General features: G+C 45.6%; 1 protein-coding gene across 4 annotated transcripts in view; it reads right to left on the bottom strand.

Annotated features, from left to right (window-relative positions):
• ARMC9 (armadillo repeat containing 9) overlaps positions 1 to 25,190 on the bottom strand; it is a 294,215-nt gene extending 269,025 nt beyond the window's left edge. For 3 of the 4 annotated variants that reach the window (XM_075340394.1, XM_075340396.1, XM_075340397.1), the window contains exon 1: positions 24,915 to 25,190. The gene's annotated coding sequence lies outside the window, so the exon portion shown is untranslated. Of the gene's footprint in view, positions 1 to 22,336; positions 22,414 to 24,914 lie in introns of those variants that run through there. The other variant, XM_075340395.1, reaches the window with a different exon arrangement.
• Between the last annotated feature and the right edge of the window lie 292 nt (positions 25,191 to 25,482).

The raw sequence follows: 25,482 nt of genomic DNA, 5'->3' as shown, positions 1-25,482 counted from the left end.
TGTGCTGCCGGCTCCGGCTCTCTGCACATGTAGCTGCTGTACACATCGGGTTAATTAACCCGATGTGTACAGCAGCTAGGAGAGCAAGGAGCCAGCGCTAAGCAGTGTGCGCGGCTCCCTGCTCTCTGCACATGTAGCTGCATTACACATCGGGTTAATTAACCCGATGTGTACTGTAGCTATGGTAGGAGAGCAAGGAGCCAGCGCTCAGTGTGCGCGGCTCCCTGCTCCCTGCACACACAGCTGTGCGCTGGTAACTAATGTAAACATCGGGTAACCATACCCGATGTTTACCTTAGTTACCAGTCTCCGCAGCTTCCAGACGGCAGCTCCGTGCAAGCGCAGCGTCGCTTGCACGTCGCTGCTGGCTGGGGGCTGTTCACTGGTCGCTGGTGAGATCTGCCTGTTTGACAGCTCACCAGCGACCATGTAGCGATGCAGCAGCGATCCTGACCAGGTCAGATCGCTGGTCGGATCGCTGCTGCATCGCTAAGTGTGAAGGTACCCATACAGCTAGAGAGACATCTGGGAAGTGCTTTGTTATGCCCAAAGCACTTCAGCCCTATTTACATATTGGTCCAAACAGCGATTTCTTAGTAAATGCAGGAACAGGCTCGCTAGCGAAAGGCAAGAATGGACTTGTTTATATGGCCTTATAAACAGTTCTGAGGGTGAAATCCTGCTGCTGACAGATCTCCTTTAAAGGGCGTTTTTACACCTAAAAATAAATATTCATAAAAGTGCTCAGCTAGATTAAAAATATTGGAAATTATACTTGTGAAAAATAAATCCATAAATATTAAAATGTTCAGTCTTTATTAATAATTATTAAAATAATACTTTATTACAGGACCAAATGTGACACTCATAATAAAAAATAAAGAAATAATTAAAATGTATTGATCAGATACATCGCAACATTATATATAATTTTCCCAGAAATGATATAAGGTTGTTAGGATATTACCATACCCCTTATGCTATGGGCAATTAAGCCTAAAAAGGAGCCGTCTGCTAAAGAACCCTAAGGGCCCCTGCCCATGATCAGTGTTAGGAGAGTTTTGGATGCAGTGTGTTTTACAAAATGCTGCGTTGTACAGTATAAGAACAGTGGATGGGATTTATAGAAATCTCCTGCCCACTGTGCTTCTTTTTAACGCTGGGTGAACTGACCTGCGGTGCGGGTTTCCTATTTGGAGTATGTCAATTTCTCATGCGGAGACGCTTGAGTCTCCTAAGTGGGAGAATGCAGCAGACACAGCAAAATTACGCTGCATCTAGAACACCACCTAATCCTGATCGTGTAACCCTAAATGCTTGAGGTCTTTCTGATGGGGATACTGATTTCAATTCAACATTGAGGGGTTTCTTGTGAAGCATAAGTGCTCCCTTTTTGGGGCAACATTTAGGGACATCTTAGGGGCACTTGTCGTTGAGTGGCGGCACCATATCGTATAATATTGTGTCAACCTCCGTGGTTAGGTAATGAACAGATTTCTAGAAGGGCCTATTAGGGCCTTAGATTTAGAATGGAATATATTACTCTTATTTGTTATTCCTGAATATTTTATTCTACTCTATAACGCGCCCTTTTTTGTCCTCTATATCTTTTCAGTGAAAATGTATATTGATTTATCTGAGCGATACTTTTTTTTATACTACTTCCTTATTTTTGATTAAGAGTGTTACATTTTATTTGTTCCTGTAATACAGGGTTATTTTAGAAATGATAAACATTGAACATTTTAGTATGTATGGGTTAATTGATATACTCTATCATTCTATGATCTGTAAGCTATAGGATATAATACTTACCTTTATTGAGCCTCCTCAGTGTCACGCACCGACTTGGGGAGAGGAGAGGTCTGGCATGGGGAAAGACACACCACAAACAAGGCTTTGACCACCAACAAACAAGGGGTACACCGGGGACACTTTAACAACAGTGGGCCCTGGTGTTAGTGAGTGGGATGATGGGACACCTCCTGTACTCATCTGCAGATGCACCCTGCACTCCTAGCCAGTCCCTATACAAGTTCCGCACCTATCGCCGAGCAGGATATCTGAAGCCCTGAGAGACCCTGTAATAACCCTGGCTAGTGGGTTGGCAGGTAAGCTCACTAAACCCACAGCTGCACTAATACAACCTGAAGGGAAGGTATGACAGACAGGGGAAACAACAAAAGGATAAAGCCCAGTTTTATGGCTGCAGTCAGACACCAGGACTGCAGCCTACACCACTTCACAGCAACAAGGGCTCCAGCAGCTCCTTCCACCTCAAGGCCAAGCTACAGAATGGATTCAGAATAACTGACGCCCTCTACTGGGAGATGTGACCATATGTAGAGGAATGGAGTGGTCATCAACCGGACGCACCTGAGGCCAAGAGTCAGAAGCTGCTGGAAAGCAAAACTGACATTAACCCTTTCAGCACTAAAGGAAAGGGAATACGTTTAATGTAGGGGTCTCAGATGGCAAAGAGAGACTCTGGCTCAGATCCTGTCCCAAATATCTAGTAACAGAGAGACGGTCGTGGCACACAGCTTCAGTTCCTGCAATTACACTTGTTTTTGCTTTCTACTTCTTGTCCCAGTTAGGCTGGGGCCACACGGGGACTAATACGATCCTCGCATGACAGTCGGCTCACACTGGCAGCACAGCGGGAGCCGAGTGTCATGTGAGTGTCACTGCGACTGAGGTCCCATCATGCGATCAGACCTCAGCTGCGGTTGGCGGGCCGGCACTCAGGAGGGGAGGGCTGGCTCTGAGGAGGGGCGGGCCGGCGCTACAGAGGGGAGGGAGGGATTTATCTCGCTCTCTCCTCTGTAGATGGCTATTACCACTCTCGCCCTACACTCGCAGTACACCGGTGTACTGCGAGTGCAGTGCGATCTTTCTCTGGCCCCATAGACTTGAATGGGTGGGAGAGAAAGAGACTCGCATTGCAATCGCAGCATGCTGCAATTGTTTTCTCGGTCCGATTGGGGCCGAGAAAATAATCGCTCATGGGTGCTGTCACACAGGCTAATATTGGTCCGAGTGGAATGCAATGTTTTATCGCATTCCACTCGGTCCGATTTTCATGCCGTGTGTCTTAGGGCTCACAGGAAATAGCCATGCCTGCTTTGCCAATTACCAGCATAGGCAGGGCACTAATGTGGCCAGCAATTGCATCGCCTGGCATTTCCGATGTGTGAAGGACAGGACCAGGAAGCACAGACCAGGAGAGACCTGTGGCAGATCAATGAGGAGGGATATCTTTTATTTTTTTTTTATTATTATTATTTTTAACCAATATGAGCCCTTTTAAGAATAATTTCCCTTTAAATGCTTTACACTTCTAAACATACAAATAAAGCAAGGCAGGCCACAAAGCCCAAGCCTTGTAATCAATGGATCTAAAAATGACTTTTAGCATCAATATTTTGAAGTCAATAAACCCCACTGGCTTCTTGACATGATGGGTTCCTGAATTACTTAGTCTATATTTACAATAAAAGGAAGCACAGTGTACAGTGGAGCACCGCACCGTGCCCGGTAGGATTGTGGTTAGTCTTCAGGAGAGGTCTCCATCCCACAGTCTCTGCCGTAGTAAAAGGCAATCACTGTTTAGGCGAATGTCAGGGACCAAGATAGACCTGATGTGACCATTATACAGTGCTCAGTCTAGTTATTATATTAATTCCGGAAAAACCATTGTAAGCTGAGACCATAAGTCTAAAGAAAACCATGACCTGTCTATCAAACAAACAAAGTATATAGCGGCACAATACAGCTCTATTTCTTCTGGCAGGGCAGTGAGAGCACGCTGCTGGGGTCATGATGGTGGTGCTGTGCGATTCCCCGGAGTCAGTGTGTTAGCAGAAGTTACACACAGCAGCTGCCGGCTGGTTGTACGTTCCTTACTGCTAAAAAGTACAAACAATGGCGAGTGTAACCTGCCAGTTAAACATGAACAAATGAAAGGGCACCACCCATTGGGATCTCCTGATACATAACAGTAAACCTATACAAGAAAAGAAAAGATATACCAAAAATGGGATCACCACCACGATATTAGAATCATAGAAAAATATTTTTATTTATTACTGAAAAAATTGTGTGGACAGATCATGGCCCCAGGGAACAAGGGCACACATACAAAACAGTTAAAAACATTTAAAAGCCAGAAATGGCATGGTTCCCCAGCACGCCAACCTCCAATATATGAATACAAAAATATATAAAGTACCTCTCGTATTAAAGAACTGATCCTCTATACAATAAAGTTGGTACAAATAGACCCACTGGTGTATAAATAAAGTGCTTCACAGAATCGGTAGGGGGGGGTTAATGCAGTAAATATAGATCACAAATAACGCCACGCATGTCAAGTAGTTATTAATGACAAAATGTGCATAAATAAATCTGCCCAGAGGACAATGAACCTCACGCCGGGTACCCGCAATATTAGGTCAAGATGAGATAAAAATGTGGACGTCCACAAATGCAGCTGCTTTGTATCATGAAGCAAAAGATATTACATATATCAAGCCTGGGGCACCTCTAGTGTATATACAGACATCTAAATCATCCAATTCATAGCAGAAATGTGTTTGTGGCTATGGACGATAAGCAAGTTAGAGCAACGACCCCAGACACCAGTGCAGGATCAGCAGTACACGCTAGGGAGATGCAGATCCCAGTAGGGAAAAAGTGACCTGTAGTAAGTCATACTCACACCTAGCACGGCGCAAGGCTACATGCGCACGCTGCTTTTTTTCCTGCTGTTTTCCTGCTTTTTTTCCTGCAGTTTTGTCAGCAGAACTTTCTGACATCTGACTTCCCAGCAAAGTCTATGAGAAGTCAGATTTGTCATGCGCACGCTGCAGTTTATTTGTCAGCGTTTTTTTTGTCAAAAGTTTGTGACAAAAAAAATGCAGCATGTTCATTCTTCCTGCGTTTTTGTCAACATTTGTCACCCATTGAAATCAATGAGGGCATCAAAAACGCAGGAAAAATGCATGCTAATCAAAAGTGGTGCATTTTACCTGCCTTTTACCTGCGTTTTTGCTAGCAAAAACGCAGGTGATTTGTCAGGAAGTGAGGTCAGGCAAGTGGTCCCGTCCCATCCTCCATGTGTTCCCCGAAGTACCGCTGTCCCCAGGGGAGATGATGTGGAGGACGGGACTATCAGCAGCGGCAGCGAGAGGGGGATGGACATTGGCAGCTGAAAACATTGATTTTTATCTCTCTCTGCCGCCGCCGCTGATAGTCTCGTCCTCCACGTGTTACCCGAAGTACCACTGTCCCCAGCATGCACGCACAGGGGAGATGATGTGGAGGACGGGACTATCAGCAGCGGCGGCAGAGAGAGGGAAAAATCTATGTTTTCAGCTGCCAATGTCCATCCCCCTCTCGCTGCCGCCGCCGCTGATAGTCCCGTCCTCCACGTGTTCCCCGAAGTACCGCTGTCCCCAGCGTGCACGCACAGGGGAGATGATGGACCCCTCTCACTGCCACCGCCGCCGCCGCTGAAAGTCCCGTCCTCCACGCTCCTGTGTCGGCTCCACGCTCCTGTGTCGGCTCCACGCTCCTGTGTCGGCTCCACGCTCCAGCGCGATCAGCTGAGCTGTCACTGAGGTTACTCGCGGCCACCGCTGGATTCAGCGGTGGCTGCGGGTAACCTCACTGACAGCTCAGGCTGTCTTCATTAGCTGCATGGAGGTGACCGGAGCGGCGGTGTCTGCTGCTTCTCCGGTCACCTGCATGTAGCAGAGCTGGATGCGATGCTGGAGCATGCTGGATTACGCCGGACATGGAGGGCTTTATCGGGGTTAATAAATTGGTAATGAGGGAATGTGTTTGTGTTTTTTATTTCTAATAAAGGATTTTTTCGGGTGTGTGTGTTTATTACTGTAATTTACAGATTAATCATGGAGGGTGTCTCATAGACGCCTGACATGATTAATCTAGGATTTAGTGGCAGCTATGGGCTGCCAATAACTCCTTATTACCCCGATTTGCCAACGCACCAGGGTAAATCGGGAAGAGCCGGGTACAGCCCCAGAACTGTCGCATATAATGTATGCGGCAATTCTGGGCGGCTGCTGACTGATATTGTTAGGCTGGGGGGCTCCCCATAACGTGGAGCTCCCCATCCTGAGAATACCAGCCTTCAGCCGTATGGCTTTATCTGGCTGGCATTAAAATTGGGGGGGACCGCACGCCATTTTTTTTAATTATTTATTTATTTCTAATTTTTTTTTTCTTCAATTCAACAAGCTTTATGGGCTTGTTTGAACTGAAAAATACATGAAACATTTGTTGACAAAACTGCAGCCAAAAACGCACCAAAAAAGCAGCAAAAACGCACCAAAAAAGCACCTACATTTTTTGTGACATTTCCAGGCTCTCTCTGACACGGTGCAGTTTTGGCTGCAGTTTTGGCTGCATTTTGTGAACACGAAAAAGAAGCAGCGTGCGCATGTAGCCCAACAATACCAGGGGGAGGGAAAGAGGAGGTACAGGGAGAGGAGGCAGGGGGCGTGCGACCCCACGCAAATCGCCACTGGCGTGTGGCTTCCTCAGGGGAGAGAGAGTATGCCACTTTTTCCCTACTGGGATCTGAATCTCCCTAGCGTGTACTGCTGATCCTGCACTGGTATCTGGGGTCGTTGCTCTAACTTGCTATCGTCCATGGCATAGCCACTGACAAGTTTCTGCTATGAATTGGATGACTTAGATGTCTGTATATACACTAGAGGTACCCCAGGCTTGATACATGTAATACCTTTTGCTTCATGATACAAAACACCTACATTTGTGGACGTACACATTTTTATCTCATCTTGACCTAATATTGCGGGTACCTGGCGTGAGGTTCATTGTCCTCTGGGCAGATTTATGTATGCACATTTTATCATTAATAACTACTTGACATGCGTGGCGTGATTTGTGATCTATATTTACTGCATTAACCCCCCTTCCGATTCTGTGAAGCACTTTATTTATACACCAGTGGGTCTATTTGTACCAACTTTGGCTAGGTTCACACTTCCGTTAAATTGTATCAGTCACAATCCGCTGCTCTGGTAAACAACGGAATCCGTTTAGCGGATTCCATTGTTCCCATTGACTTGTATGAGCGGCGGATTGTGACTGATGATGCTGCGTTGCACCCTCCGCCCGACTGATCAGTCGTGGAACGACTGACCACTGGGCGGGAGGAACGCAGCATGTAACGGTTTTTGAGCAGTGCAATCCGTCGGATTTCGCTGCGCATGCTCTCTAGCTCCCTGCACACGTCACCAGCTTTGCTTGGTTACCCGATATTTACCCTGGTTACGGTGCAAGGAGCCAGCGCTAAGCGGTGTACGCCCGTAACCAAGGTAAATATCAGGTAACCAAGGTAAACATCGGGTGCTTTGCTTTACCCGATATTTAGTCTGGTTACGTGTGCAGGGAGGCCGACACTTCCCCGCTCGGCCCCGTCCCCTCCCGCACATGTACACACACACTCACAACACTCACTCACACACTCACCTGTCCCCAGCCATGCAGACCGCAGCACTGCCACTGCCATCCTCAGCGCCTGGCTCCGCCCCCACTCGGCTCCGCCCCCTCCCGCACTCCGCATGTGTACACTCACTCACTGACAACACTCACTCACACTCTCACCTGTCCCCAGCCATGCAGACCGCAGCAATGCTACTGACATCCTCAGTGCCTGGCTCCGCCCCCCGCTCGGCTCCGCCCCCTTCCGCACACAACGGAGTCCGACAATGAAATTCTTTTCTTTGTCATCCGTTGTACAACGCATCAGTCACATGCGTCAAGCGACGCATGTGACTGATACAAAACAACGGAAATGTGAACTTAGCCTTAATTGTATAGAGGATCAGTTATTTAATACGAGAGGTACTTTATATATTTTTGTATTCATATATTGGAGGTTGGCGTGCTGGGGAACCATGCCATTTCTGGCTTTTAAATGTTTTTAACTGTTTGTATGTGTGCCCTTGTTCCCTGGGGCCATGATCTGTCCACACAATTTTTTCAGTAATAAATAAAAATATTTTTCTATGATTCCAATATCGTGGTGGTGATCCCATTTTTTGGTATATCTTTTCTTTTCTTGTATATGTAACCTGCCAGTTGTATCTACTGTCGGGGGTGGTGAAGCTACTGCTACTACTGGAGGACTTCTGAGGAAGGCGTTGTTGAGGAGCCCAGCCATGATGACTGAGGGAGCTTATTTAATGTAGACATTTTTGCCACTTATATTTAGCACTTATCCTACAGAAACCACGTGAAACAAATGCCTCACCTGAAGCACGGATACGGCCACGTGCACATGTTGAGTATTTGGTGACTTTTTACCTCAGTATTTTACCTTTTCCCTCAGGTAAAAGGTGACATAATTTTTTACCTCAGTATTTGTAGCCATAAATCAGGAGTAGAACAGTCAGAGGAAAAGTAGGCTATGTTCACACAGTGAATCATTTGTAACTATAGAGATGCAACGTTTTTCACCCCAAAAAATGCACCCGCAGCAAAAACGCATGCGTTTTTGCCGCGTTTTTACTGCCTTTCGCCCAATGCATTTTTTAAGTTAAATCTATTGAGTGGAAGGGCTGAAAAACGATGGAAAAACGCAAAAGGAATTGACATGCTGCATCTTCAAAAACGCAGCCAAGATGCAGACAAAAAAGATGCCCAGTGTGGACAGCAAAATAGAAATCTCATAGACTTTGCTGGGAGAAGAAAATTCATGCATTTTGGTGCATCTTTATGACCTCAAAAACGCAGCAAAACACAATAACAGATGCACTGTGTGAACATAGCCATATAGAAACACCAGCACCCCTCCTGGTTTGTGCTTAAAAATCCTGAGGTAAAAAACTCACCAAATACTTAACACTAGAACTACTGGACTCGTGACACCTATATAGAAATACATAGTGCAAAGTAGTCAAAATGACTACCTCAGTAGTTCTAGTGTTAAAGGAAACCTGTCAGGTACCTTAATCCCTCCAACCCATCAGCGTTCACATGTGGAAGCCAAAATTCCCTGCCTAAGCATCCCTGTATAATACCATTTACTAAAATCAATGTTTAAAAAAATAATTTATAAAGTGTGCTATTCCTATGGGTCATTCCGTGTCAAGTGGACCATTGGTCCCCACTCGACGTTCTCCGATTTTGCTGAAAATTTATAAGGATGTACATGTATGTTTGAAAAGAGGTTCTGTAAATTTTTAGGGCCAGATCTCAAATACATTGGGCACTGTTGACCTTTCACTGGAGGTTCCCCCAAGCCTGCGGCTTCAGCTAAGAGGATTTTGCAAACTTTGGCACATAGCCATTAGAGTTCTATACTGGCTATGATGCTGAAATTTGGCATACTAGCTCAACTTTTGCTGCTAAACGCGATAAAATTATTACCGGCTATGACAAAACAATATTTCGGCCGCAATTTTGTGTCAAAGTAGCTTGCAAAACGCCTCGCATAAAATTTATGCCAAACTTTGCCCATATATAACTCAAGACCAAAAACCAATAGGAACTGGTGCTTTACCCTGTACACCAAACATCTACATGACTTTGCATTGCTGCAATATCACGGTCAAAGCATATGTATTTGTGGAAATATTCACACCCACATATGATGAAAAACTTAAAAAGACCGAATTTTACCTATTTTAGGTCAAATTTCCCAAAAAGGGTACCCCTAAAATATATTAATTCTGTTATCATTTGAAAGAGCACATTTTTCTCTACAAGGATCATTGGGGTTTTTTTGGAGTCTCTCCATTTAAGAAAAGAAAAATGCCACTGAACTTGTTGTTATTTATTAATACGCAATGAATGGTGACTGCACTATTCAAACCCTTGCGTTGGTCCATGGTGGTTATACCACAACCAATTCCCTAAGAATTGGTATTATAATCCTATTAAGAATTGGAATAATGCTGTCTTTCGAGAATTGGCAGCCCCATCGCCTAGGAGCCATGGCCGATAGCCGTGCAAGGCCAGCCGAAGGCGGTCTCTTTATCGCAGGTTCCAAAGCCTGAGGGTGGGTGTCTTTGCCTAGGATCCCAAGCCTAATATTGGGTATCTTTTATTGGTTCCCAAGCCATAATGTTCAGTCTAAGTGGTCTGGAATTGTTGCTGAATTTGCAACATAATCGGTTCAGAGAAGCTGTATTGTCGGCCCATTGCTGTTGCAGCTGGTGCTGGAATTATTGTAATGATTGACTGCTCGGGAATCCAGCATGTATCATTTCTCACAGGCCAGTGAAAGAAGCTAGCTGGTCCATGAGGATGCATAAAATTTATTAATGCATCATGGTCGTCGACTGAAATTTCAGAAATATTTCCAATCCACCAGTTCCTATCGTAAATGCAGGCAATGTGTTGCCCTGGCTGGAGGTTTGCAATTGGCACAAAAGGCATTTCTGATCTGACAGATCCATCTACATGGCCAATGAAAGATGATGGGTCATTTGACACCCTTGAAATGCGAATCTTTTTGTCATCAATTGGCATAAACTGGTGATTTTCTCTTGTTCCAGCAATTGTATGTCCATCTTTGAACCTTTCCTCTTGAACTACCCGTATTTCGTCAATTTTTTCTTTTGGAACAAAAAAAACTTGATTCCATGCAGTTGCTCGTTGCAAAAGTTGAATAAATCCACCGGGGTCAGTATTTGGTTTTCAGTTGGGCGTTGAAGACTGGCACGAGCTGCCAACCTCTTTGCTGTCCCTCCAATCCCATCACAGGGCGACTTTCCATGACTGGTACCAAAAAAATTCCATTCAGCGCTGATATTGAAATCAGCATTGTAGTGGCACAAGTTGAGAACATTTTTGAAATTTTTGTACTGGGCTGCAGATCCATCACTGAAGTAGTGGATATGATGAATCCCATAGATGAGAGTCTTGAGATACTCCACAATTACTGTTAAGAAAGTGTGGACTGCAACAAGGCTGTCAAATGACCCTTCATCTTTCATTGCAAATTCAGCAACAATTCCAGACCACTTACTTAGACTGAACATTATGGCTTGGGAACCAACAAAAGATACCCAATATTAGGCTTGGGATCCTAGGCAAAGACACCCACCCTCAGGCTTTGGAACCTGCGATAAAGAGACCGCCTTCGGCTGGCCTTGCACGGCTATCGGCCATGGCTGCTAGGCGATGGGGCTGCCAATTCTCAAAAGACAGCATTATTACAATTCTTAATAGGATTATAATACCAATTCTTAGGGAATTAATTGTGGTATAACCACCATGGACCAACGCAAGGGTTTGAATAGTGCAGTTAGCATTCATTGCGTATTAATAAATAACACCATGTTCAGTGGCATTTTTCTTTTCTTAAATGGAGAGACTCCAAAAAAAACCCCAATGATCCTTGTAGAGAAAAATGTGCTCTTTCAAATGATAACAGAATTAATATATTTTAGGGGTACCCTTTTTGAGAAATTTGACCTAAAAATAGGTAAAATTCGTTTTTTTTACGTTTTTCATCATATGTGGGTGTGAATATTTCCACAAATACATATGCTTTGACCGTGATATTGCAGCAATGAAAAGTCATGAAGATGTTTGTTGTACAGGGTAAAGCACCAGTTCCTATTGGTTTTTGGTCTTGAGTTGTATATGGGCAAAGTTTGGCATAAATTTTATGCGAGGCGTTTTGCAAGCTACTTTGACACAAAATTGCGGCCGAAATATTGTTTTGTCATAGCCGGTAATAATTTTATCGCGTTTAGCAGCAAAAGTTGAGCTAGTATGCCAAATTTCAGCATCATAGCCAGTATAGAACTCTAATGGCTATGTGCCAAAGTTTGCAAAATCCTCTTAGCTGAAGCCGCAGGCTTGGGGGAACCTCCAGTGAAAGGTCAACAGTGCCCAATATATTTGAGATCTGGCCCTAAAAATTTACAGAACCTCTTTTCAAACATACATGTACATCCTTATAAATTTTCAGCAAAATCGGAGAACGTCGAGTGGGGACGATTTTTAAAACTGGTCCACTTGACACGGAATGACCCCTATGCTAATAAGGCCTTTGACTAGTCGAAGTGGCACTGTTTCCCCAGATTAGGCGGCCCACTTTCCATGTTATCACGCCCCAAACACTGCTGATATGAGCCGCGCGCATGCGCAAGAATTCCGGGAGCTGCAGTGGCGCCGTCTAGTGGAAACAACACCCCTTGACTAGTCAAAACCTAATTAGCATAGGGATAGCACATCTCGTAAATGCTTTTGTTAAAGGGAAGGTGTCATCATAAAAAAAAATATTTTTCAACAACTGAAAAAATGTAACGTATTAATGTTTTAATGTGTAAATATTATTATTTGGTTTTAATTGAGAAAAATCTAAAAAAAAAAATATTTAAAAGTTTGATATTTTCCACTCAAACACTAGGGGGAGCAGCTGCTGAAATCCTACTGTAGAACTAATAATAATAATAATTAATAATTTTATTCATTTATATAGCGCTATTAATTCCATAGCGCTTTACACATATTGGCAATACTGTCCCCATTGGGGCTCACAATCTAGAGTCCCTATCTGTATGTCTTTGGAGTGTGGGAGGAAACCGGAGTACCCGGAGGAAACCCACGCAAACACGGGGAGAACATACAAACTCCTTGCAGATGGTGTCCTTAGTGGGATTTGAACCCAGGACCCCAGCGCTGCAAGACTGCAGTGCTAACCACTGAGCCACCGTGCCGCCCATAACTACTGTAGAACTAGCTCACATTACAACTGCAGTTAAAGTGGGCAGAATCTGCTTCGCTGTGTGTGATGTCACCTCCCCCTCCCAATCTGGGTGTTTCCAAAAGGATAAGGGAGAATGAAGTTTACGATCACAGTGTGGAGACATTTTTTTGGTGACCGCAAAGTAATCCTAATGTCTAAAGTGTCACTAAGGACAGCTGGCATAGTGCTCCACTGTATCCCATGCCGCACTGTATGACGCGCCACCATATACTGTGCTGCTGGCCAGGATCGGAGGTCCGAGGTGACATGCTGTAAGGAGCTATGATCTGCAGCCTGAGCGGCATTGCACTACAGATATCACGCCGCCATCACAGCTTCCAGCCGCATGAACTCACCTTAGACCTGCGACCCCGGCAGCCTCTCCTGTCAGCCTGGTGTCTGTTCCTCCCATCAGCGATCACAGCACAGAGGAGTGGGGGCCCTAGGTAAGCATACGCGGGGAAGCGGGGGCTGAGCGGAGGGGTGGGGAGCAGAATCAGTTACGGTGCAATCACTGCTGCCCGGCACTGGTTCTCACCCCATCCCAGCGAGTGACAGGGGGAAAGTGCAGCACACTTTACTGCTGGGTTTGAGGGCATAAGGGACCTGACAGGTTCCCTTTAACATGTACACGACGCCTACTAGTCTGCCATGTACAAAAATCTTACGTGGCTCATCAGGTTATACAACCAGTACAGATGAAGCACATGTGCATAGAGGGAGAAATTTGGAGAGATTTTTCTGAATCACCCCAAACTGCTTCAATAACGGAAAAAAAAAAGTCTCCTGTCCAACTTTTGGACTCAGGTCTTTGCGACCTACAACCAAATGGCAGGAGAAAGCGTAACTCCTTCCATTAAGATCGCTCTTCTGTCTATTTTACCCGGTTCACTGGGATGCCAAAAGAAGCGCCTGTTGCGGTTCTTTTTGATTGTGGCCAGAGCAGTCATTCCACGACACTGGAGGACCACAGTGACCCCCGGAATAGGGGAATGGCTGACAGAGCTAACGCATCTTTGTCACATGGAGGAACTCTCCTCTTGGGTATCGGGCACAAATGAGAAGTTTACCAAACTATGGCAGCCGTGGATACTGTTCAAGGAGTCCCCTGCATTTAGGAGTCTGTTCTAGTGACTGTGCACAAACAACCCCCCTCTTGACTCCCTACCGCAACCCCTTGTGTAAGTCCCCTCCTTCTCCCCTCTCTTTCTATTCTGCTATCTACTCACTCTATATCTTGACCACTTTTCTAGTAAGGTTCTTCATATAGACAGGTGGGTCTAGCCCTTGGAAAGTAAAAGGTGACAAACAGTAACCTATGAATATGTAATAGTCACAGATAACCTATCAGAACACGGGTGGAAGTATATTCTTTTCAGTAATGTATTATGTAGGTTGTATAAACACCAAGGGCAGCGGCCCACCTACGGAACTTGTAGTACATAATATTCTCTTATTTTTCTCTCTGTATGCTTGTTATGTTTAATCTGTTTCTTTTATGGAAATCTTTAATAAAAACTAATTGGTTAAAAAAAAAAAAAAAAAAAAAGTCTCCTGAACAAGCGCTCTTCCTGTGATGTTGGCGCTGTCTCCTGGAGATCACATGACAACTGCAGCCAATCAGTGACCACTGATCAGCAGCAGGCTTTATAGACTTCCAATCTGATACACTATTGAAAGGCTGCAGACGCTGGGACAGATCTGCACAACACATTTAAGCTGATAGAACTATTTTAATAGTAGGAAAAAAATTATAAAATTGTTTTGTGCAAAAATGTACAGCTTTCTTAAAAGTAAGTGGGTAAGGCTTAGCCGGAAGGCCTGACAGATTTACTATTATTTACCCCAAAAATATAAGATTGGTATAAATTATAGTGGAAATCTATACCAGCTCATGGCTGGCGTAGATTTCAGTTTATGGTGCATGGAAGACACAACATGGGCATCTAAGTACAACTGGCACAACTTACCGTATTTTTCGCTTTATAAGACGCACCTGATTATAAGACGCACCCCCAAATTTGGTGAAGGAAAAAGAGAATTATTTTTTTTTAATGTTAAATGGGGTCCATCTTATAATGCCAGTGTCCGTCTAACAAATCATATAGGGTATATGTCCCTCATAGCCCCCATCATAAAATTAGCCCCCCTTAATCTGGATATGGCCCTTATATTGAATATAGCCCCCTTGTGCTGGGACATGTCCCCCTGTGCTGCCCATGGCCCCTACAGCTGGCACCCATCCCCTGTGTTTGATATGGCCCCCATACTGCTGCCCATGGCCACTATAGATGGCACATCTCCCCTGTGTTTGATATGGCCCCCATACTGCTGCCCATGGCCACTATAGATGGCACATCTCCCCTGTGTTTGATATGGCCCCCATACTGCTGCCCATGGCCACCATAGATGGCACACCTCCCCTGTGTTTGATATGGCCCCCATACTGCTGCCCATGGCCACCATAGAGGGCACACCTCCCCTCTGTTTGATATGGCCCCCATACTGCTGCCCATGGCCACTATAGATGGCTCATCTCCCCTGTGTTAGATATGCCCCCCATGCTGCTGCCCATAATAAAATAAAACACTCTTTCCTTACCTTCTCAGCGCTGTAATCCCTGTGTCTCCCTCCGTGGGGTGGAGCTCCTCCTACACTTCCTGGTTCTTGCTGCCGGTCATGTGATCAGCATGGCAGAGTGATATCATCTCTGCGTGCCTTATCACAGACAGCAGCAGCAGGAGACCGGGAGATCAGCGCTGGAGGTAAGTAAAGCTTTTTTTATTTTACTATGGGCAGCAGTATGGGGGCCATATCTAACACAGGGGAGATCATGTGCGATCAAAGGGAGCATAGGCACATATAATATGCGCCCCTGCCCCAGCCCATCAGCGCGATGCGGTTTCAGCACCACGCTGATGGACAGCGGCTGTGCATATTATATGAGCGGGAGCAGGAGATCTAACGCTGCCGCCCGCAGCCTTCACCTGCCCCCAGCACCACTCCATAGCGGACCCTGCAGTATATATATGTACACCCCCCCCGTATATTCGGTTTATAAGACGCACCCCCATACTTTCCCCCAAAATTTGGGAGAACAAAAGTGCGTCTTATAAAGCGAAAAATCCGGTACTACAGTGGGCTTCTTTTCAAGGGAACTTAATATAAGGATTTTATATCTCAAATTAATGGCATGTATAGGGGTTATCATGTGGATTAAATGCATATCTTGATTGTAAATACACATTTTTTTAGCTTCTGTGAAATCAAACATTGAAATCGTAGGCAAATGAACTGCAAGTGCCTCGCAGTGGGGCCATTGCACTTACAGGTCTCCTTCCCTATTTCCAGCATGCCTCCTCTGTCTGACTGATAGGTAAATCTTGTTTCAGTGATCTGCTTTAGCTGACTGATCTCGCGCATGCACCGTTACTTCTTGCAGCAGTGTATATGCGCAGTTAGATCCTCATGACAACGCTCAAGCGAAATCACGGTCAAAGAAGAAATGGGCATGACCTGTCAGTCATCAGGAGGCCAATGAAGAATAGGGAGAAAGGTGGCAGAGGAGCTGCATGCGATGTCCCACCCCAAAGCTTTGGCTGCTCCTTTGCCTATGATTTAAATACTAGATTTCTCAAAAACTGTAAAACTAATTTCTACAATCAAGGTATGCATTTAAAGAAGCACTGTCAAGTATATATTTTTTTTTTATTAAATGTATGTATATGTGCATGTGATGTAGTGTGAGTGTATATCAGTATTCCATCTGCTCCTCTTCTCAGTGACGACAACATCACTCTTCAGACTCTCCTAGTCACGCTTAGACTCTAACAATGTAAGTCTAAGGCAGACCTGGACAAGGGGCAGCCCGCGGGCCACATCCGGCCCGCCTACTGTCTGTGACCGGCCCGCCCGTCTTCAGCCGGTGCAGTGGAGTCGGGCTGCTGCGTGCCGGGCAGGGAGAGATCCTGCAGCTCCGCACAGTGTAGGCAGCAGAACGCAGGAATCTCTCCTCTGTTCCCTGCCCAGCACCTTTCTCTGTGACACACGCGCGCGTCCTGATGTCGTCAGTACGGCGCGTGTGTGTCATTTCAAAAGTTCCCGCCGGGCAGGAGAAGAAGCTGCAGCAGCCGGGGCTCGTACGGAGAGAAGCTGCGGCGGGGGCTCTACAAGAACAGCAGCGGCACAGCCAAGGCCCGTACAAGACAAGGAGCAGCTCAGCGGGGGGCCTGTACGGAGGTGCCTGAGGACGGGGACGATAAGAAGGGAGAGGTAAGTAGTGACTAATAAGCTGAGAAGGGGACAATGGGGGCGGGGGGACTGGTGACTAATACTGGGGGTGTAGTTTTACAGGTGTAGTATATGGTGTTGTGTATATAGTGGTGTATATAGGCGTGTAGTGATGTATATTACACGTGTATATAGGGGTGTAGTGATGTATATTACAGGTGTGTATATAGGGGTGTAGTGATGTATATTACAGGTGTATATAGGTGTGTAGTGATGTGGTATATTACAGATGTAGTACATAGGGGTGTACTGATGTAGTATATTACAGGTGTATATAGGGGTGTAGTGGTGTACAGAAGTTTATGACAGGTGTATATAGGGGTGTAGTGGTGTACAGTAGTTAATTACAGGTGTATTAGGGGTGTAGTGATGTAGTATATTACAGGTGTATATATGTATATAGGGGTGTAGTGGTGTACAGTAGTTTATTACAGGTGTAGTATATGGGGGGTGTAGTATATTGAGTAGAACTGAGTTAATTATATTAGTCCGGCCCTCTAAAACCATCCCAATTTCTCATGTGGCCCCATGGAAAAATTAATTGCCCACCCCTGCTCTAAGGTGTATCAGAATGAGGGTCCATAGGTTTGGATTGTAAAAGAAAGATTACCTTTACATGGTTTAGGGATCTTTTACATTGATCAATACAATGGCTAAACATCTCTTATATTCCTATTATTCATAGCAATTATGCAGATTCAATTTTCATGTTTTTCATTTTTTCAGATAGTCCATTGTATTTTTCACTCTAGCATTCCCATAGCAGGTCTGCTTTTAATTATTCCCCTATACATTGTGACTGGTGTGCAACTCTTTATCCTATTGTATAGTTATATGTTTTTTGAGTCTGCACCTTGTTCACACCATTGGTATTCCAGACATACATTCTTTAATTGGATTGTAAAAGAGTCTAGCAGCTCACACATAGAGCATGGAGGGAGTCAACTAATTGTATTTGCAGTGACGTCATTGAGAAGAGGAGCAGAACGGTGCTGAATACGGAGAGAGTGGAGGTAGGGGGGTATATTATTAGACTGGTTTCACACTTGCGTTGTCTTGCTTCAGTCGTTGTGTGACGCATGTGACTGATGCGTTGTAAATAGTGTGACAATAAAGGCAAAGGATTACTGTGAAAAAACGTTTTCAGTTTGTGATTTTTTTCGAGGGAGAGAGACCAGGAGGGCTTTTACACGATTTAGAGCGTTCTGCTGGACATGCTAAGCATGCTCAGTAGAACGTGACGGAATCTTGCACTGGAATCCGTCGTGTGACGCATGACGACGGAATCCAGAACCATAGACATTCATTATCCCTTTTCCAATCCTACGGAATCCTGCGGCGTGCGTTTTTTCACAGCTGCAAAAAACGTTACATTCTACGTTCCTCCCGCCCGACGGTCAGTTGCTAAACGACTGATGTGCCACGGGGCGGATGCAAGGCGAGACCTTCACTTGCAATCCGCTATTAGTAAGCTGCTTTCACACTTGCGTTGTTTTGCATCAGTCACAATCCGTCGCCTTGAGGAATTATGGTAGCCTGCAAAATAAGGATCAACTGATCGTTCACAAAAGGCGGCCGCCGGTAAAACAGTAAAAAAAAAACAAAAACAAAAAAAACCAAAGGATCTTTTTTTGCAGCATCAATCACATCAGTTGTGCTACTATCTGCAACGCATCTGTTGCATCAGTCACACAACTGATTGTGACGGATGCAAAAAAACGCAAGTGTGAAAGCAGCTATAGAAGTCTATGAGGAATAAACGGATTCCTGCTAAATATTTTGCCAGTTACCGTAGTTCCTCAAGGCGGCGGATTGCAACTGATGGAAAACAAAGCAAGTGTGAAAGCCTTAAGGCCCCGTTACACACAAAGACATCGCTAACGAGATGTCGCTGGGGTCACGGAATTTGTAACGCACATCTGGCCTTGTTAGCGACGTCGTTGCGTGTGACACTTACAAGCGACCACTGCCGATCCGAAAAGTGCCCAAAATCGTTGGTTGTTGGCACGTCGTTCGTTTCCAAAAAAATGTTGCTCATTTGGTACGCAGGTTGTTTGTCGTTCCTGAGGCAGCACACATCGTTACGTGTGACACCCCGGGAACGACGAACAACAGCGTTCCTGCATCCTCCGGCAACGAGGTGGGAGTGACCTTCATGTGGCTGCTCTCCACCCCTCCACTTCTAATGGTGGCCCGCTGTGTGACGTTGCTGTGACGCCGCACGAACCGCCCGCTTAAAAAAAGAGTTTGTTCAGCGGCCACAACGACGTCGTTAGGAAAGTAAGTTGGTGTGACGCGTACCAGCGATATTGTTCGCCACGGGCAGCGATTTGCCCGTGACTCATAAACGACGGGGCGGGTGCTATCGCTAGCGATATCGCTGCATGTAAAGCGGCCTTTACACTGGCATATATGTCACACAATATGAAGAAAAAGACATGGATCGCACATCCCAAAAAATACAATGCCCTAAAGCCGCTAGGCAAAAAATTAAATAGAAGATGAGGTTCTTTGTTACCATTCTTATCAGATTGTATTAAGCGCACTGCCACGTCACGGCGAACCTCTTGAGTGGATCCCTATACTAAACCTTTTAGTGCGTCACTGTGCACTAACCGCTGCTGCAGCGACAAAGCGCCAGCAAGGCAGGCGACCTGGTGCCGCACAGCGCCCATACTGTAAGGCAAAGCCCCCAAGGCTCCAGGCCGCGCCGCGCCGCCCCACCGACACGACACCACCACAACAGCGGCCACCACACAGCACCAGCACACAGTGAGAGGAGCTGCGCACTCACCTCCCACTGGCTCCCATATGTGAACTGGGAGCAAAAAAAGGCTGACCCTCTTGCAGTCTCCTGCTGATTAAAATCACTGGTGGTCGCTGTTGTGGTGGGGCGGTGCGGCCTGGAGCCTTGGGGGCTTTGCCTTGCAGCATGGGTGCTGTGAGGCACCAGGTCACCTGCCCTGCTGTCGCTTTGTCGCTGCGGCAGTGGTCAGTGCACAGTGCCGCACTAAAAGGTTTAGGATAGGGACCCACTCAAGAGGTTTGCTGTGACGTGGCAGTGGGCTTAATACAATCTGATCAGAATGGTAACAAAAGAACTTCATGTTCTATTTAATTTTTGACTAGCAGCTTTAGATCATTGTACAGTGGAACCTTGCTTAACGGGAACAATCCGTTCTGGGACTGTACTTGTTAACCAAGTTACTCGTTAGGCAAAGCAAGATTTCCCATAGGAAATTATTGCAATGCAAACAATTCGTTCCACAACGTGTTAAATTTCCCATCCTGGTCCCCTATTCTGTCATTCCACCAGGGCTGTGGAGTCGGAGTCGTGGAGTCGGAGTCGGAGCTCATTTTGGTGGAGTCGGAGTCGGTATAAAATGCACCGACTCCGACTCCTAAAATATATAATAAATTGGGGACAGGAGTGCAATGCAGAATGTGCTGAATATTTTACTAAATAATAACATTTAGTATAATGCTTATATTTAAGTGAAAAATTTATTGTAGTACAATGTGAACATCAGACATTTAATTGTTTTTATGATACAATAATCAAGATATTTGGATAGAACATAAAATATTTATTGGAATACAACTTTAGAACACAAAAAACTAATAAATTGTAAATATGTAATATATATATATATATATATATATATATATATATATACACACAGTGTATATACACACACAAGATATATATGTAATCTACTGTATATTACATAGTGTATTACATATTTACAATTTATTACAGTTTTTTGTGTTCTAAAGTTGTATTCCAATAAATATATTTTATGTTCTATCCAAATATCTTGATTATCGTATCATAAAAATTATTAAATGTCTGATGTTCACATACACATATTCATGTACTACAATAAATTTTTCACCTAACTAAGCAATATATGTAGGAGTCGGAGTCGGAGCCGGAGTCGGAGTCGGAGCCGGAGTCGGAGTCGGTGCAAGAGAATTTGAGGAGTCGGAGTCGAAGGTTTGGCTTACCGACTCCACAGCCCTGCATTCCACACATGCACAAATACCCACAAACTCACACAAACCCACAGAAACATACAAGCACGCACGCACACGCACATATTATACGCTCACCTTACCTTCCATTCCATCGCCGGTCTCCTGGGACTTGCTGTTCCCTGGTACGGGGCCGGGCTGTGTATCGCGTTACCATAACGACGAGGGAGGAACTTCCTGGCCAGAGCGCTGACGTCAAAGGCAGAACCGTTTGCCTCTGATTGGCCAGCGCGCTGCCTTTCAGTAGCGGCGACAAGAAGTTCCTCCCTCGTTGCTATGGATGCCGATAAACAGCATGGACTGGAGCGCAGCGGCAAACTACAGGACCCAGGAGGACGGCGATGAAACAAAAGGTAAACATATTATGTTAAATTATATGCTCACCTTACCTTCCGTTCCATCGCAGGCCTCCTGAGTCTTGTAGTTTGCCGCGAGGACGTCGCAATGTACCCGGGAACTACAAGAACCATGAGGCCGGCAGTGGAACGGAAGGTAAGGTGAGCATAATACTGTATGTGTGCGCGTGCGTGTGTGTGTGTACATGTGTGTGTTTATGTGCACTGCAAGTGCGGGTCAGAGTGCGGTGGATGTACGGAACCGGAAGTGTGTGCGGTGAGGATTTTGCTCGTCCAGCAAAGCTTTCTCGTAAAGCGGGTACAAATTTACAGAAAGCTTTGCTTGTTAAGCGAAATTCTCGTTAAGTGGGTTACTCGTTAAGCGAGGCACCACTGTATTTTTTTGGGATGTGCGATCCATGTCTTTCTTTATAGCGTGTTACTGGCATATATGTGCACATTATATATATATATATATAAATATATATATATATATATATATATATATATATATATATATATATCTATATATATCTATATATATATATATATATATATATATATATATATATCTATATATATCTATATATATATATATATATATGTGCTTCCTTAAGCGGCATGAAAACCCTTACAGACACATTAGACATATGCCATTAGTCTGAGGTATAAAATCCTCCTTTCCTTTAAGAGACCCTCGTTGTCTATGTACTTCACCTATGCATGCCAAACAAATTGCAGCAATGCATATATGGATGTCGATTGATTTCCAGGGACAGCCAAGGCTGCATGTAATTCAGTGGAGTATTCAATTATTTTTAGGACGAAAACTTAATAGTTAAAAAGTTTTTCAAGCTTATTAAAAATAAATTAGGCAAAGGTGTGGGAATGCATGAAAAAGTGAAAGACAAATAACCTGATAAGTCGGTGACTATCCCACCGCTGTTGCTCCAATGCTCTCTGCGGCTCTGTTCTGCAGCGATTGTCACCGATTATGAATATGCTCGCTGCAGCCGATCACTGACTTTAGAGGCGCACCTCCAGGGCTGTCACGAGTAGACTGCAGAACAGACCTGCAGAAAGTATCGGAGAGCATTTATTACATTTAGTATCTTGTAATATTTGATGCATCATTGCCCCCCATTTGTCTTAATTCTGTGTAAACTGGGCCTAAAGGCGGCGTTACACGCTACGATATATCGTGCAATCGCATGAGCGATCGCACCCGCCCCCGTCGTTTGTGCGTCATGAGCAATTTGTTGCCCGTGGCACACAAAGTCGTTAACCCCTGTCACACATACTTACCTCCCTAACGACGTCACTGTGGGCGGCGAACATCCCCTTCCTGAAGGGGGTGGGACGTTCGGCGTTACAGCGACATCACACAGCGGCCACCCAATAGAAGCGGAGGGGTGGAGATGAGCGGGACGTAACATCCCGCCCACCTCCTTCCTTCCTCATTGCCGGCAGGACGCAGGTTAGCTGTGTTTGTCGTTCCCGGGGTGTCACACGGAGCGATGTGTGCTGCCTCAGGAACGACAAACAACCAGCGTGCAGAAAGAGGAACGACATTCTGAAAATGAACAACATGTCAACGAGCAACGATAAGGTGAGTATTTTTGCTCGTTAACAGTCGTTTGGAGGTGTCACACGCTATGACATCTCTAACGATGCCGGATGTGCGTCAAAAATTCCGTGACCCCGATGACATATTGTTAGATATATCGTAGCGTGTGACAGGGCCTTTAGAGTGTCATGAATGCCCGCTGTGAGGTTCAAGCAGATGAAGTGAGCCACGCGATCAGCGGTGACGTCACTCAGGTGATTTGCGGTCACAGGTGGAGGACTCCAGCTGTGGTCGTTGCTGCTAACCTGAGGGATGTCGTTGATTGCATGGCTCACTCAGTCTCTGCTTGAATCTCACAGCGGGCAGTCATGCTCTATTGCGCTCGCTGTAAACTTCAGATGTAGCAGTGCTGGAAGCGTCGTGGGACCTCATGTGGATTACGTCGGACCTGCAGGGGTATTTTGGGGGTTAATAAAGTGGTGAAAAAGGGTGTTTTTTTGTTTTTTTATTCTAAATAAAGGATTTTTTCGGTGTTTGTGTTTATTTCTTTTAACTTACAGATTAGTGATGGGGGTGTCTCATAGACGCCTCTCATTACTAATCTAGGGCTTAGTGGCAGCTGTGGGCTGCCATTAACTCCTTAATACCCAGACTGCCACCGTACCAGGGCAATCAGAAAGAGGTGGGTAAAGTGCCGGAACTGTTGCATCTAATGGCAGCAACACCGGGCGGCTACAGGCTGATATTTTTAGGCTGGGAGATTGCCCAGTAACCATGGGTATCCCCAGCCTGAGAATACCAGCCTCCAGCTGTCGGGCTTTATCAGTGATGGGTATGATAACATGGGGGAATCCTACGCCAATTTCTTAATTTATTTATTTTCCAGTACACTATAGACCCACCCACTGGCATCTGTGATTGTGTCAGACACGCTGTGGGCTCGTCTGACTGCAACCAATCACAGGTGCCAATAGGCGCAGGAAGCAGTGCATATTCAATGAGGGTAATGAGTGGCCTGGGAAGTGAATGAGAAGCCGCAGGAGCAGTTTGACAGCTGCCCTGGCGAAACGGTAAGTATAAAGGGCTTGCTCCTACCCCTTTGTGACGGATTCTAGTCTCCATAGACTTTATATGGGGACCGACATCTGGTCAGATACCAGAGATCAATCCCCCGCTGATCCCGAGTCAGCGGGGGATTGATCTGCCAGTCCTCCGAAACGCAGGGACAAAATGCAAAAAGAATTGACATGCTGCATCTTGGCTGTGCCTTCAAAAACGCAGCCAAAAAGGATGCACTGTGCGGACCGCAAAATATATATCTCATAGACTTTGCTGGGGGAATGAAATGCATGCATATGGGTGCATCTTTTGTGACCACAAACTTCACAAAAAATGCACCAAAATTACAGTATAAGATGCAGCGTGTGCATATAGCCTCATGGCAGCCGCCCTACAATGGAGGATATCACCATAAGACAGCGTTTGGTGGATGGATTCCATAATAATCACTGTGTTAAACGAGGCCCCATACATCTCCCTGTAATAGCTATGTACAACCCAGGAGGATGTCCCCCGTCACATGACCCCATCTGATGCATCCCCTCTGATGAATTCCATCTGATGCCCCCCATCTAATTACCCCATCTGATACCCCCCATCTGATGCTGCCATCTAATGCTGCCATCTAATGACCCCCATCTGATGCCCCCCATCTAATTACCCCATCTGATGCACCCATCTAATGCTGCCATCTAATGACCCCCATCTGATTAGTCCGATCTGATGACCCCATCTAATGCCCTCCATTAGTGGATCAGGCACAGACCTGCCATCTGGAATCGGTGGGGAACACACAACTACATCACAACAAATGGCAGCAGTCATAAGACCGCAGGTTACTACAGACCACCCAACTGCAGGATCTTACCGCTATCCCAGTGTGCGCGGCGAGGTACGGACCGTTTGGAGTCAGTGCAGTCACACCAGGCCCAGGAGACGGTTACCGGGTAACCAAGGAGACAACTGCGGAACACCAATAGAAAGGATTGTAACAAATCGGATTACTAAGACTGGCCAATCAGGAGTCCTGAGAGAAAGGCTGTGGCGATGCTGCCCTCCGTGCAGGCGCCGTGTGTGTGTGCACAGGGGTCCCGCTGAGCCCCGCACTGCCTCAATATGGGGTATATTGAGGACATGGACTGTGTCCACGGGATCATGAACAATAAAGTTTGGCCATTGTTTGCATCGGCTAATTATACAGAGGCGGGACAAGCTCTCGGCGTCTACACCAGGCTCCTCCCCTCAACTTCAACATGACAACTATGGCTAAGGGGTTGTTCAGACTGTGGGCAAATCTGCAGTCTGTGTGCGACTCCCCTGTATGCCTGGGGAGGGGACGGTGACCACATGTATGCAGTTTCCTCATGGCCCACTATGTCACATTCAGCTTCTCTCAATAGTGAGTGCACCCCTCATTTGTAACTATTTTATTCTAT

Source organism: Anomaloglossus baeobatrachus, chromosome 3 (assembly GCF_048569485.1).
Source record: "Anomaloglossus baeobatrachus isolate aAnoBae1 chromosome 3, aAnoBae1.hap1, whole genome shotgun sequence".
NCBI lineage: Eukaryota > Metazoa > Chordata > Amphibia > Anura > Aromobatidae > Anomaloglossus > Anomaloglossus baeobatrachus.
This window is presented reverse-complemented; position numbering and strand designations above follow the sequence as displayed.